Here is a 12,596-nt window from a genome sequence, read left to right as displayed (position 1 = left end):
ATTCCTGAAGAAGGGCTTATGCCCGAAACGTCGATTCTCCTGTTCCCTGGATGCTGCCTGACCTGCTGCGCTGTTCAAGCAACACATTTTCAGCTCTGACCTCCAGCATCTGCAGACCTCACTTTCTCCCCAGTCAAAAACAACCACTTGGCTATTCAAATCCCACTTTCACATAGCCTTGCATGCCTTTGCATTGCAAGTGCACACCTTAATCATGATTTTATAAACCTCTGTAAGATCATGCCTCTTCCTCCAGGGAAAATCACCCCAGTCTATTCAGCCTCTCCCTGTAGCTCAAACCCTTCCACCCTGGTAACATCCTTTGTAAATCCTCTCTGCACCCTTTCAAGTTTAACAACATCTTTCAAATTCCATTTGCCTTCTCTAATAACCATCTTGAACTTGGATACTAACTTTTCCTAATTCATGGACAAGGACTTTCAAATCCCTCTGTTCCAGCTTTGAACATGCCTTGATTTGGATAACATGAAAGTTTAAGTAAAGCAATCCTTGGGAAGAAACAAAGCCACAGTTAGTAGCGTTACTGCTGATTGTTTACATAATTGATTAATTACTTGACTTCATCAAAGCACAATCACACTTAATTTTAAATCGATGTCCACAAACTCACTTCTAGAAATTCAATACGGAAGAGCAATTGAAATGGAAATAAAATGCAAACATATAAAATTGTAGACCTTAGCGATTGCAGGCCCCAGCCACATTACCAATCAAGCAGTTTGCTTTGACCTGGATGGTTTTGAGCTTCTTGAGTGTTGTAGGAGCTGCACTCACCCAGGCAAGTGGGGGGTATTCTATCACACTCCTGTAGATAGGGAACAGGCTTTGGGGAGACAGGAGGTGAGTTGCTTCCACCTTGTTGCAGGATTCCTAGCGCTGACCTGCCCTTGCAGCCAATGTATTTATATGTTAGCTCAGTTCAGTTTCCAGATGATGATAGTGGGGGAATTCAGTGATGGTGATGCCATTGAATGTCAAGGGGCGATGGTTAGATTCTTTATGAAGAGTTTCTCACTCCTCAGAGATTAATAGATATATTTAAATAGAGGCTAGATTAAAAATAAAATGAAGCAGAAAAGAATTGAAGCCACATTGATCAGTTCAGATGAAGTAAACACAATGGGGAAGGCATGTTTGTGCTGTCACTTGTGTTTTAGTTCCTGTCTCCCAGGAGACACAGGCTATAGATCAAGAGATAGAAAGTGGGATTAGGTTGCCTCGGTCGTTTTTGTGGGGGGAGGGGACAGTGCAAAGAGGAAGGGCCAAATGGTTTCTTTCTGTACCCAGGTGATTGCTGGGTGAGTGGATGGTAGGAGTTGAGGTGGATGTTGAGGATGGACAGAGGTCTGAGCTATAGCTTGCTAATGAAAATGGAATGGGTTTGATGAACCATTTGCTCATTGCCAAACACTTGACATATAAAAAAAAATTGCATCTGGCCACTCAATAACACTCCACCATTTAATGGGATTGAACAGTGGTCAACACTGCTGCCTCACAATGTCAGGGACCTGGGTTTGATCCACCCTCCAGTGACTGTCTGTGTGAAGTTTGCACGTTCTCCTCGTGTCTGTGGTGGTTTCCTCCTACAATCCAAAGATATGCAGGTTAGGTGGATTGGTCATGCTAAAGTGTCCAGGGACGTGCAGGCTGGGTGGATTGGCCATGGGAAATGCAGGGTTACACGGATGGGTTTGGAGGGAATGCCCTTAAGAGGGTCGGTGTGGATTCAATGGGCTGAATGGCCTGCTTCCACACTGTAAGGATTCTATGATAATACAGTCACAACTAATCTTTGAACTCCATTTCATGCCCAACTATCTATTAATCCAAATCTCGAATACACTCGGTGACCGAGCATCCTTCAGGGTTGAGATTTCTAAAACTAATTTCTTCTGACCCTTGGTCCTTTTGTCCATCATTTTCCAGACCCTCCTTCCAAGGGAATGCAGCCACTTGGTCTATTAGTGTAGTTAGCCAGTACAACACCTTTTTAACCGTTAAGATGATCGGGGTCAATTCTCCGGAATCTGTGGTCTGGGATGTAGATCTGATTTCTTGCTTGCTTTCCGGTTTTCAGTTGGTCGAAGACTTTGAATGGAAGCAGCAGCTCGAGGACGACTGCCTCAACATTAAGCAGATGACAGAGACGGAAATGATGGTAAGCAGAGGGCAGGGCAGCGTAATATGTGTGCCTAAAGCTGGGCAATGGTGAGACACTGGCACATCGCAATGTTCGCTGACAAGGGACTGGATTCACAGAATCACTTTTTTCACAGCACAGGAGGAGGCCATTCAGATCACTGGCTCTTTGATGAATCACGGGTCAACCTGTTTATTGAATCGTAGAACCCCTACAGTGCGGAAAGAGGCCATTCAGCCTATTGAGTCTGCACCAACCCTTTGAAGAACATACCACTCTATCCCCATAACCCTGCATTTGTCTAGCCTGGACACTATAACTGTATAATTTTCAAGGAACCTGAATTGTAATGAATTGGTTATTTTCCCACATTCAATGTGCAGGGATACAGGGAAAAGGCAGGAGATTGGCACCGGTGTAGGCAGGATGGGCTGATTGGGCTGCTTCTGCTCTATAGTAATCCTGTTGTCTGTGATTAATTCATTGCCTGCAATCCATATCCCAGGAACAATCTCCTTGAGGAAATAGCAGTGAATGGTTTTCTAGAACCAGGGCAACCCATGCGGTGAACGTGCTTTTGCAGTGCTGTTAGCTCTAGGCTGTCATCCAGGGATGAATTCTATTAGTGACATTTGATGTGCGGACGTCTGGTGCAATGGGACTGTCCCTACACTCTGATCCAGAAGCTTTGGGCTTAAGTCCACCTCCAGGACTTGATCGTCCAGGGCAAGTACCAAAGACAATGAGCTGCAAATGCCCCCAGTGGGGATGGTAAGAATGGGAGAGATTTTTAATGAGGTGTGAGAGGGACAGGATATAGCAGCCTTTACCCTCACTATCTAATAATCCCTCTTGATTTCTGTCTCGGTGTGTGGACCTCATAGGTCAATGCGTTTGAAACCAGAAATCAAGGCATTGGTGTATAAAGAACCTCGAAGCAGTTGTATTGCCACACATACAGCTCAGAGGAACACTGCTCCTGACAACAACATGTATGTAAAAGTGTACAATGCCATAGCAACTCTGACCCCCGAGATGGGCTGAAAGACCAGCTTGAATCAGATTGGTGCCAATTGCATGCGGTTTGATCCCTGTTCGTGCTGGGGTAGATTCCAGAATTTGCCTCACTGTCTGTTTCAAAACGTTCCTTCAAACCTACCAGTTTGACCAAGTCTCTGGTCATTAGAGTCATACAGCACTCATCTGCACTGACCAGACTTCCCAATCTGACCTGGTGCCATTTGCCACAATTTGCCCATATCCCTCTTAACCCTCCCTATTCATACACCCATCCAGATGTCTTTTTAAATGTTGAGATTGTACTCCACTTCACTACTTCCTTTCATACACGCATCACCCTCTGTGTGAAAAGGTTACCCCTTAGATCCTTTTTATATCTTTCCCTTCTCATTTAAATCTATGCCCTCGAGTTTTGGTCATCTGTTCTGATAATGCCTCAGTGTCAAATTTTGTTCGGAACTCATTCCTATAAATTACTTTGAAAACATTTTATTCAGTTAAAGGCACAAATTGTGGTTGTACGAAACATACAAACATGAAGCAGGAAAAATGCCATTTCGCCCATTGAACCTGCTCCACCATTTATGAAGACGATAGCTGGACTGTCACTTCAACTCCCACAACCTCTGATAACTTTTCACCTCCTTGGTTAACAATAATCTATCTACCTCAGCCTTAATAACGTTCTTCAAGATGAGAGTTTTGAAGCCTCCTGATCCTCTGAGAGAAAAAAATTCTCCTCCACTCTGTCGTAAAAGGGTGAACTCTAATTGTGAAACAATGACCCCTAATTTTTGATTCTCCATAAGAAGAAACATCCTCTCCACACTCCAAATCATTCAGGACTTTGTTTCGATTGAGTTGCCATTTATTCTTCAAAACTCTAGAGGATATAGGTCTATCCTGTCCAATCTTTCCTTGTAAGACAACCCACTCACTCCAGGTATTGGCGTTGTAAACACTCTCAACTGCCAACGAACTTGCATCTTTCCTACATAGGCTGCCCAGTACTGTACCCAGTACTCCAGTTACCATCTCACCAGTGCCCTGTGTAACTGATGCGTAACCTTCCTAATTTTGTAATCAATTCCCCTCATGATAAAGCTAATAAAATTTTATTTTTTTCCAATTAATTGCTGTAGCTACTTACTCTCCCTTTGTGATTCACACACTGGAACACCCCGATCCCTCTGCAATCTCTCATCATGTTGACAATACATTTTTTTGTTCTTCCAGCCAAAATAAAAAGTTCCAGAAAAAAAACAAGAGTTGCCTTTCTTTTTTGTCTCTTTTCGGGGTGACAGCTATACAGCATTGAGTCTCCTCACGTCTTGCACAGCTACACGGGCATCGAGGAAGGTGCCGAGCGCTTAATCAGAGTTCGCAAGGCAGTGATCCTCCTAGAGCTGAGGGAGAAACTGGCCAAGCAGATGGCCAAGATACAGGTGAGTACCAGCTGTACTTTAGCCAACAGCCATGACCTGAAGTCTTTCACAAAGTGAAAGAAGAACATGCAATTTAGTAGTTTCCAACTCTCTGGACAGTATAAAGGGAATGTTTGGGAAGGATTCCTACTTCAGAGGAAACAGAGGAGGCCATTCAGCCGCTTGAGCCATTCTGCTCTTCACTCAGTTCAAACCTGATCTGTACTTGAATGGTCTATACACAAATGTCGGCCAAGTCTCCACATTGTTCTTCAACTAGGCCCCTGTGATTTTTTTTTTGTGCCCACGTCTTGGCAAGACATCTTTGCCAAAAAGTGGGAGTGCCACTTCTTTCTGGTTCTTTTCTGCAGCCCCTCTCCCCCAGTAGCACTGAGTCTGTCTGCGCTGTTGAACTGTAGAAGAGAGGGAAGTGTGGTCAACGTTTTACAGTAGTGTCTCTCTTTCTCACCGCAGGGCCTGACGAAGCAATGTGCACAGGTGGTCGGTCAGAGTCAACCTCCACCACTCAAACCTTAGTAGATGCTGAAATCTTCAATAAAAGAACGGATTATATTGGAATACTGGTCATCGTCTCCCTCCACCTTCAATGTTCCCACCCCATCCTCTCTATTCTATTGTAGTCTTATTGTTCAAGAGGGCAGCAGACTAGGGGAGCTGAGCTTTGCGCTCGTCCCCTCCCATCGGCTTTCTTTCTTTTCTCTTGCTGCTTTTTACTTTTGCTGTTTTTCTTTGTTCTTTCTCTTTTATTTGCTGGATGCCTAAACAAAAAGAAAGCAATGCCACAACGAGCCAGACATGGCTTCATCCTAGACCAGGGTCACCCGGTGACTGAGGAACAGGGCTGGCTCCCCTGGCCTGGACTTGCAGGCTAGGCTGAGGCTCCAAGTTCGTAACTTGGCCTAGGTGCCTGAAAGAGGAGAAAGATGGTCTGGGCCCGTTAAGGCGGTCTCCCGGTGCGACGGTCCCCTGGTGCAATGGTTTGGGGCCGGTGTAGCAGTCTGGCAGTCTTGTCCTGGGATGGAGGCTTTGTACCTGTGTGGCGGTCTTCTTTGGTTTTGGTGTCCAGGTGTTCCAGGGCCTAGCTGGTGGTCTTGTGCAGGAGTAGCAGTATCAGTCCGGTATGGCAGTTTTCTTTGGAGGAGGCTTCTGGCCTAGTATCTAGTGGCCTGGCGTGAAGTCTCCTCCCGGCTGTGTCTTCAAGGTATTCCATCATCCCTTATCCAGTTTTCCCCAAGGAGCCGTTATTTAACTGTGATGAACTGTCTTAATTTTGTTCTTTTTATTATTTTGTATGATTTCTGTCATTGATGCAGGTGTCATGGTGAGGTACCTTTTAAACAGTTTCACTATTTTTCGTGTGCAAGTGCATGTGACAATACATTTCTATTCTATTTCTCTTCACCTTCCCCCATCTTCTCCCTACACTTCTCCCCCATCCGTTCCCCACCTCCATCCTCTTGGAACCCTTCTGACCACTATCCCCTTTTCACCCTTCTCCCACCCCCACCCCCGAATCCTCTCTCCAAACATTTGTCCATCTTTTTCACATCCTTCCCACTCCCATCCTTTCCTGACACTTCTCCCCCATCCCCAACTTCTCCTGAATCCTTTCTCTATCCTCTCTACGTTCCGTCCTTCTGACCACCTTCTCCTCCCATTGCCTGGGATCTGAAAAGAAGGGTTTTTGGAACAGCAGTGTCTCTGGACTGGGTGCCACTGAAGGACTCAGAGTGAACAGGACTGGATTGAAATATGGGCAGTTTCAGATGAACTCGGTCTACGGAGGACTCCAGGTGAAAGGTCAATGGAGATCATTTTAATAGCTGGGTTTTTCACAGAAACGATATTTCCATAGGTCTGGATTTAAATTTGGTTTCCATCCACACAGCACTGTGACCCTATGGCAGGACTGACCTGGCTTTAAAATTGCTGCTCTTTCTCAGCTAACTATTTCATGGGCATCTGAACAGCTGGGGGTCTCGTTGAGCACAGGAAGGGGAGGAGTCATAAAAACAAAGTGCTGGAGAAACTCAGCACGTCTGGTGAGTCAGAAATAGAGTTAACATTTCAAGTCTCATATGATTCCTATTATAGATCCCCTACAGTGTAGAAACAGACCATTTGGCTTGTCAAGTCCACACCCACTCTCTGGAGAGCATCCCACCCAGACTCTTTCCCCTCCACCCCCCAACCCTATCCTTTCATTTCCCGTGGCTAATCTACACATTTCTGGACACTATGGCCAATCCATCTATCCTGCACATCTTTCGAATGTGGGAGGAAACTGGAACATCCTGAGGAAACCCAAGCAGGCACAGGGAGAACAGATGCCCTAGGCTAGAAATGAACCTGGGTGTGTGGCACTGTGAGGCAGCAGCGCTTAGCACTGAGCCACTGTGCGAACCCCTTCAGAAATGAAGCCACGAATAGTTTTGAAGAAGTCAGATCAGATTCAATTCCACTTCCTTGTACTTTCCCCATAAAACTTGATTCCCTTGCTGATTAAAAATCTATCTCCGCTTTCAGTCTACTTAAGAAACCAGGCCTCTGAGAAAAAGAATTGCACAGCATAACTACCCTCTGAGGAAATTGCTCCTCATCGCTGATCATTTCTCTTCAGCCATCTTGTGTAAGCCATTTGCTGCCTTTACTACCTTTGTCCACCTGCAACTCCAATTTCAAGGAGCTATGAACCTGCAGTCCAAGGTCTTTGTTCAGCAACTCTCCACAGGACATTACCATTTAAGTGTATAAGTCCTGCCCTGATTTGCCCTTGCAAAATGCAATACCTGACATTTATCTAAATTAAATTCTATCTGCCACTCTTTGGTCCATTGACCCATCTGATCAAGATCCTGTTGTAATCTGAGGTAACCTTCTTCGCTGTCCACCACACCTCCAATTTTGGTGTCATCTGCAAACTTACTAACCATACCTTCTATGTTCACATCCAAATCATTGACAGAAATGACTAAACCATTGTTTCACACATCTTTTCTGCAGCTTAAAAAGACATTTTAAAGTTTGTAAGGATTTGGAAGTTTTGAAACAATGATGCTTTCGGGCTACTCGCTTGAGCACTGATCTCAGTCAAATGTAACGGATGTTCTCCTTGTAACTGCCACGGTAATTCTCTGTGAATACAATCCAGTTTTCAAAAAATTTCTTTAACTTTACTGGGGATAAGAGATTTGTTGATCCTGTCTCTAACTGTGCCTAAGGGTCCTATTCCTTTGTCCTTCTGGCTCATGGGTGACATTACACACTAGCTGTGTCTCACTACACATGGATGAAACATTGGGGAAGCACTGTCAACAATATTCTCAAGGTCTTGCAAGATAATAGCCCCAGCACAGATTTCTATTGGGCATGTTTTGATTTTTTTCTAAGTCCATTTCAACATGAACATCCACTTTTACCAGTCACAGTGTTGGCTCTATGTGCAGCCTTTTCCTAGTATGAGGTATAGTGCTTTCCAATAGGTAAGCATTTTTATCCTGCAGCTCTTTTACTAATTCCTGCAGCTTTCTACTTTCTTTCTTCAACTGTAAAACACACAAATGGTCACCGTAGGCTAACTTACTATGGATCATTTCCAACTCAGTTGTTCCTTTCATAATCTCTTTTGAAAGTCAATCAAAGACACATGCACAATTACTGTTGCATATTCCCACAATTCCCAGTATAACTCTTGTTGACAATGATCCTAACTGTTCCATTAAACAATCTAAAAGTCACATTTTCGAATTCACCAATGACGTAATAACCTCAATTAAAGACTGCTGTTTCTCACAGCTTTCAAAACGTAAAGCCAATTAAACCATTAATACTGTGATATTTTAGTTAGGTAAAGAAAATATACAACCATGACAATTAGGGGTGCTGTACTGATACTAGAGGATAAACAGGGAGTTGGCACAGAATGTTTTAATCCCGTTAAAGTGACGGGGGAAACATTCTTCTCTCCAGCTGACCTGTGAGGGCTTTTGTCCCTCTGTCTTCCTCCACTCCTTTCTCCTTCTTGAGCATTTTGCTCAGACCCTGCTCCTAACTTGCTAAACAGTTTAAAGTTTCTTCCCTTCCTATCCTCCTCAGTTCCCTGTGTGCATTCCCAATTTCACAGTGTAGAATTTGTACCCGCCTTATTGTTTTCTCCCTCCCATCCTGCTGTGGGGCTCAGGAAGGGGAAAAGACAGGAAAGTGGAGTTGAGGATTATCAAATCAGCCACAATCCTGTCGAATGCTGGAGCTGACTCGATGGGCTGAATGGCCTACTATGTCATATGGTCTTATTGAGTTATGAAAGCATTATTTTATTAGGGTCGCATTCTTTTTTATTTATTAAATACAGCATGAATTATGCCAAACATTAATGTTTCCCTTTTTAGTGTCAAGTTAATGACCATACCAAATTTAGAGTGACCTGTGTGTTTAATGTCACAGTGACTGGTGTGATAAATGTCACATTGAGTGACCTGCATGTTTAATGCCATGTGGAGTGACCTGTGTGATTTGTATGTTTAATGTCAAATGTCACTTACAGCTGATTATTTGTTTCAGAAATATACCAGATGCTGTGTAATATTGATCATCACACCCTGTAAGGTTGCCAACTTGGTTGGATATATTCCAGGAGGTCTTTTGCCTTTGATTTTCTGGCACAGTTGTGGGGCAACTTCTTCTGACAAAGTCTGGAAGTCGGTCAGTCTTATGGAGGCCAGGGTCCTGGACAATCATGAGTGGGCTGGACAGAGCCACAGAGAGAAGCTGTTCCCACTTGCAAAGATAAAAGAATGTCAGAGGAATAGTGGAGGCTAGTACAATTGCAACATTTAAAAGGCATCTGGATAAATAGAAGGGTTTGGAGGGATATGGGCCTGGTGTGCCAAGTGGGACAAGATTGGGTTGGGATATCTGGTAGGCGTGGATAAGTTGGACCGAAGTGTCTGTTTCCATGCTGTACATCTCTATGACACTATGACAGTGCGTGGATCTCAAGTGATGTGCAAATAAAGCAAGGGTGAAGCAAAGAAAAAGTTTCTTAACACAGGATATAGAATGCACTGCCTGAGAAATGAGGCAGAGGCAGGTTCAAGTGAGGTATTTAAGACGATGTTGGATGGTTATTTGGATAGAAATGATGTGCAGGGATATGGGGAGAAAGGACAGGAGATTAGCACTAAGGGAGGGAACTGGAGCAAGATCAATGGGCTGAATGACCTACTTATGCACGTTAACAATTGCTGGGAATTTAAAGCAGGGAGTGCCAGGATCTGTGAATCGTGGCTCAGCTTGCAGCAACCCAGGCTCTAGCCTGGATTTGTGGCTTCGATGTTTTCCTGAATTGTCTGCTGATGCTCAGTGTGTGGGTTGTGAATGTGGTCAGTATCCCCATTATTTCCACATGACTCCCAGTCCTTGGGGGCACTCATTAAATCAGCTACCAGACAGCTGAGATCATTTGAAGGTATATTGCACTTAAAAAGGAATCAGTATTTGTATCATCGATAGTCACAGGTGAGGTGCCGGAAGACTGGAGGTTGGCAAACATGGTGCCACTGCATAAGGGTGGTAAAGACAAGCCAAGGAACTATAGACCAGTGAGCCTGACCTGGGCGGTGGGTAAGTTGTTAGAGGGAATCCTGAGGGACAGGATGTACATGTATTTAGAAAGGCAAGGACTGATTCGGGATAGTCAACATGGCTTTGTGCGTGGGAAATCATGTCTCACAAACTTGATTGAGTTTTTTTTTGAAGTAACAAAGAAGATTGAGGGCAGAGCAGTAGATGTGATCTATATGGACTTCAGTAAGGCATTCGACAAGGTTCCCCATGGGAGACCAATTAGCAAGGTTACTCTCATGGAATATAGGGAGAACTAGCCATTTGGATACAGAAGTGGCTCAAAGAAGACAGAGGGTGGTGGTGGAGGGTTGTTTTTCAGACTGGAGGGCTGTGACCAGTGGAGTGCCACAAGGATCGGTGCTGGGCCCTCTACTTTTTGTCATTTACATAATTGATTTGGATGTGAGCATAAGAGGTACAGTTAGTAAATTTGCAGATGACACCAAAATTAGAGGTGTAGTGGACAGCGAAGAGGGTTACCTCAGATGGGCCAATGGGCTGAGAAGTGGCAGATGGAGTTTAATTCAAATAAATGCGAGGTGCTGCATTTTGGGAAAGCAAATCTTAGCAGGCCTTATACACTTAATGGTAAGGTCCTAGGGATTGTTGCTGAACAAAGAGACCTTGGAGTGCAGGTTCATAGCTCCTTGAAAGTGGAGTCGCAGGTAAATAGGATAATGAAGAAGGCATTTGGTATGCTTTCCTTAATTGGTCAGAGTATTGAGTACAGGAGTTGGGAGGTCATGTTGCGGCTGTACAGGACATTGGTTAGGCCACTGTTGGAATATTGCATGCAATTCTGGTCTCCTTCCTATCGGAAAGATGTTATGAAACTTGAAAGGGTTCAGAAAAGATTTACAAGGATGTTGCCAGGGTTGGAGGATCTGAGCTACAGGGAGAGGTTGAACAGGCTGGGGCTGTTTTCCCTGGAGTGTGGAGGCTAACGGGTGACCTTATAGAGGCTTACAAAATTATGAGGGGCATAGATAGGTTAAATAGACACAGTCTTTTCCCTGGGGTCGAGGAGTCCAGAACTAGAGGACATAGGTTTAATGTGAGAGGGGAAAGATATAAAAGAGACCTAAGCAGCACCTTTTTCACACAGAGGGTGGTACGTGTATGGAATGAGCTGCCAGAGGATGTGGTGGAGGCTGGTACAATTGCAACATTTAAGAGGTATTTGGATGGGTATATGAATAGGAAGGGTTTGGAGGGATATGGGCCGGGTGCTGGCAGGTGGGATAGATTTGGTTGGGATATCTGGTCGGCATGGACGGGTTGGACCGAAGGGTCTGTTTCCATGCTGTACATCTCTATGACTCTAAGTTAACTTGGAAATGCTTCTAGCTTAATACACACTGCATTTGTATGGTGCCTTGTTTACCCATGGAATGGTGCTGAGTTTTTTCACAGCTAAAAAAGTACTTTTTAATGCATCTAGTTTTGCTGTTTTGAAGTGTCAATGTTGTGCACAAGTGTGGCAGCCTATTGGTACTAAGTCATCTCCCACAAAGGGAGATATAATTATGACCAGATAATTTGTGTTTTTTTGTGATGTAACTGAGAGATAAATGTTATCCTCTGCCATGATGAATCCTCTGCTTGTTTTTGAAATAGTGCTTGTGAGATTGTTTACTACCACTAATAAGTAATTAGCTCAGTCAGTTGTACTGATGTCTCTGAGTGTGAAGGTTGTGCGTTCAAGGCCTACTTCTGCAGTACCTTCTGTGATCAGCAACAAGTTGCCTACATGTATGCTGAGGGTAAGAAAACACAGAGTTGTAAATCTAAAACGGTAGCTGGAGAAACTCAGCAGGTCTGGCAGCATCTGTGGAGAGGAAAACAGTTAACGTTTTTAGTCCAGAACTGGAGGGTCAAAATGTTAACTCAGATTTCTCCTCACAGCTGATGCCAGACCTGCTGAGTTTCTCCAGCAGTTTTCACTTTCGTTGTCAATGGTGATGGTACATTTTGTTGCAAGCTTTCAAAAGGGAATTCAATAAGCCATTCATAGAGATGTACAGCATGAAAACAGATCCTTTAGGCCAACTCGTCTATGCTGTCCAGATATCCTAAATTAATCTAGTCCCATTTGCCAGCATTTGGCCCATATCCCTCCTTATTCGTATAACCATCCAGATGCCTTTTAAATATTGTACAGAGGAACCTTGATTATCTGAACAAGATGGGTGGGCACTATTTCGTTCAGATAATTGATTATTCGGTTAATCCATTCAATGCCTTTTCCTCTGGGAGTCCGAGCTTTCTATTAAGTCTACTCCCCATTCAGAAGACTACATCACACCGTGCGCGAGGCATCTTTTTCTCCCCCCCCCCCCCAA

General features: G+C 44.1%; 1 long non-coding RNA gene across 1 annotated transcript in view; it reads right to left on the bottom strand.

Annotated features, from left to right (window-relative positions):
* Positions 1 to 7,520: 7,520 nt before the first annotated feature.
* LOC122542167 overlaps positions 7,521 to 12,596 on the bottom strand; it is a 14,088-nt gene continuing 9,012 nt past the window's right edge. Inside the window, exon 4 of the long non-coding RNA XR_006309749.1 lies at positions 7,521 to 9,405. This is a non-coding gene — a long non-coding RNA (uncharacterized LOC122542167). The remainder of the gene's footprint in view (positions 9,406 to 12,596) is intronic.

The sequence above is a fragment of the Chiloscyllium plagiosum genome, chromosome 39 (assembly GCF_004010195.1).
Source record: "Chiloscyllium plagiosum isolate BGI_BamShark_2017 chromosome 39, ASM401019v2, whole genome shotgun sequence".
In the NCBI taxonomy this organism is placed as follows: Eukaryota; Metazoa; Chordata; class Chondrichthyes; order Orectolobiformes; family Hemiscylliidae; genus Chiloscyllium; species Chiloscyllium plagiosum.
This window is presented reverse-complemented; position numbering and strand designations above follow the sequence as displayed.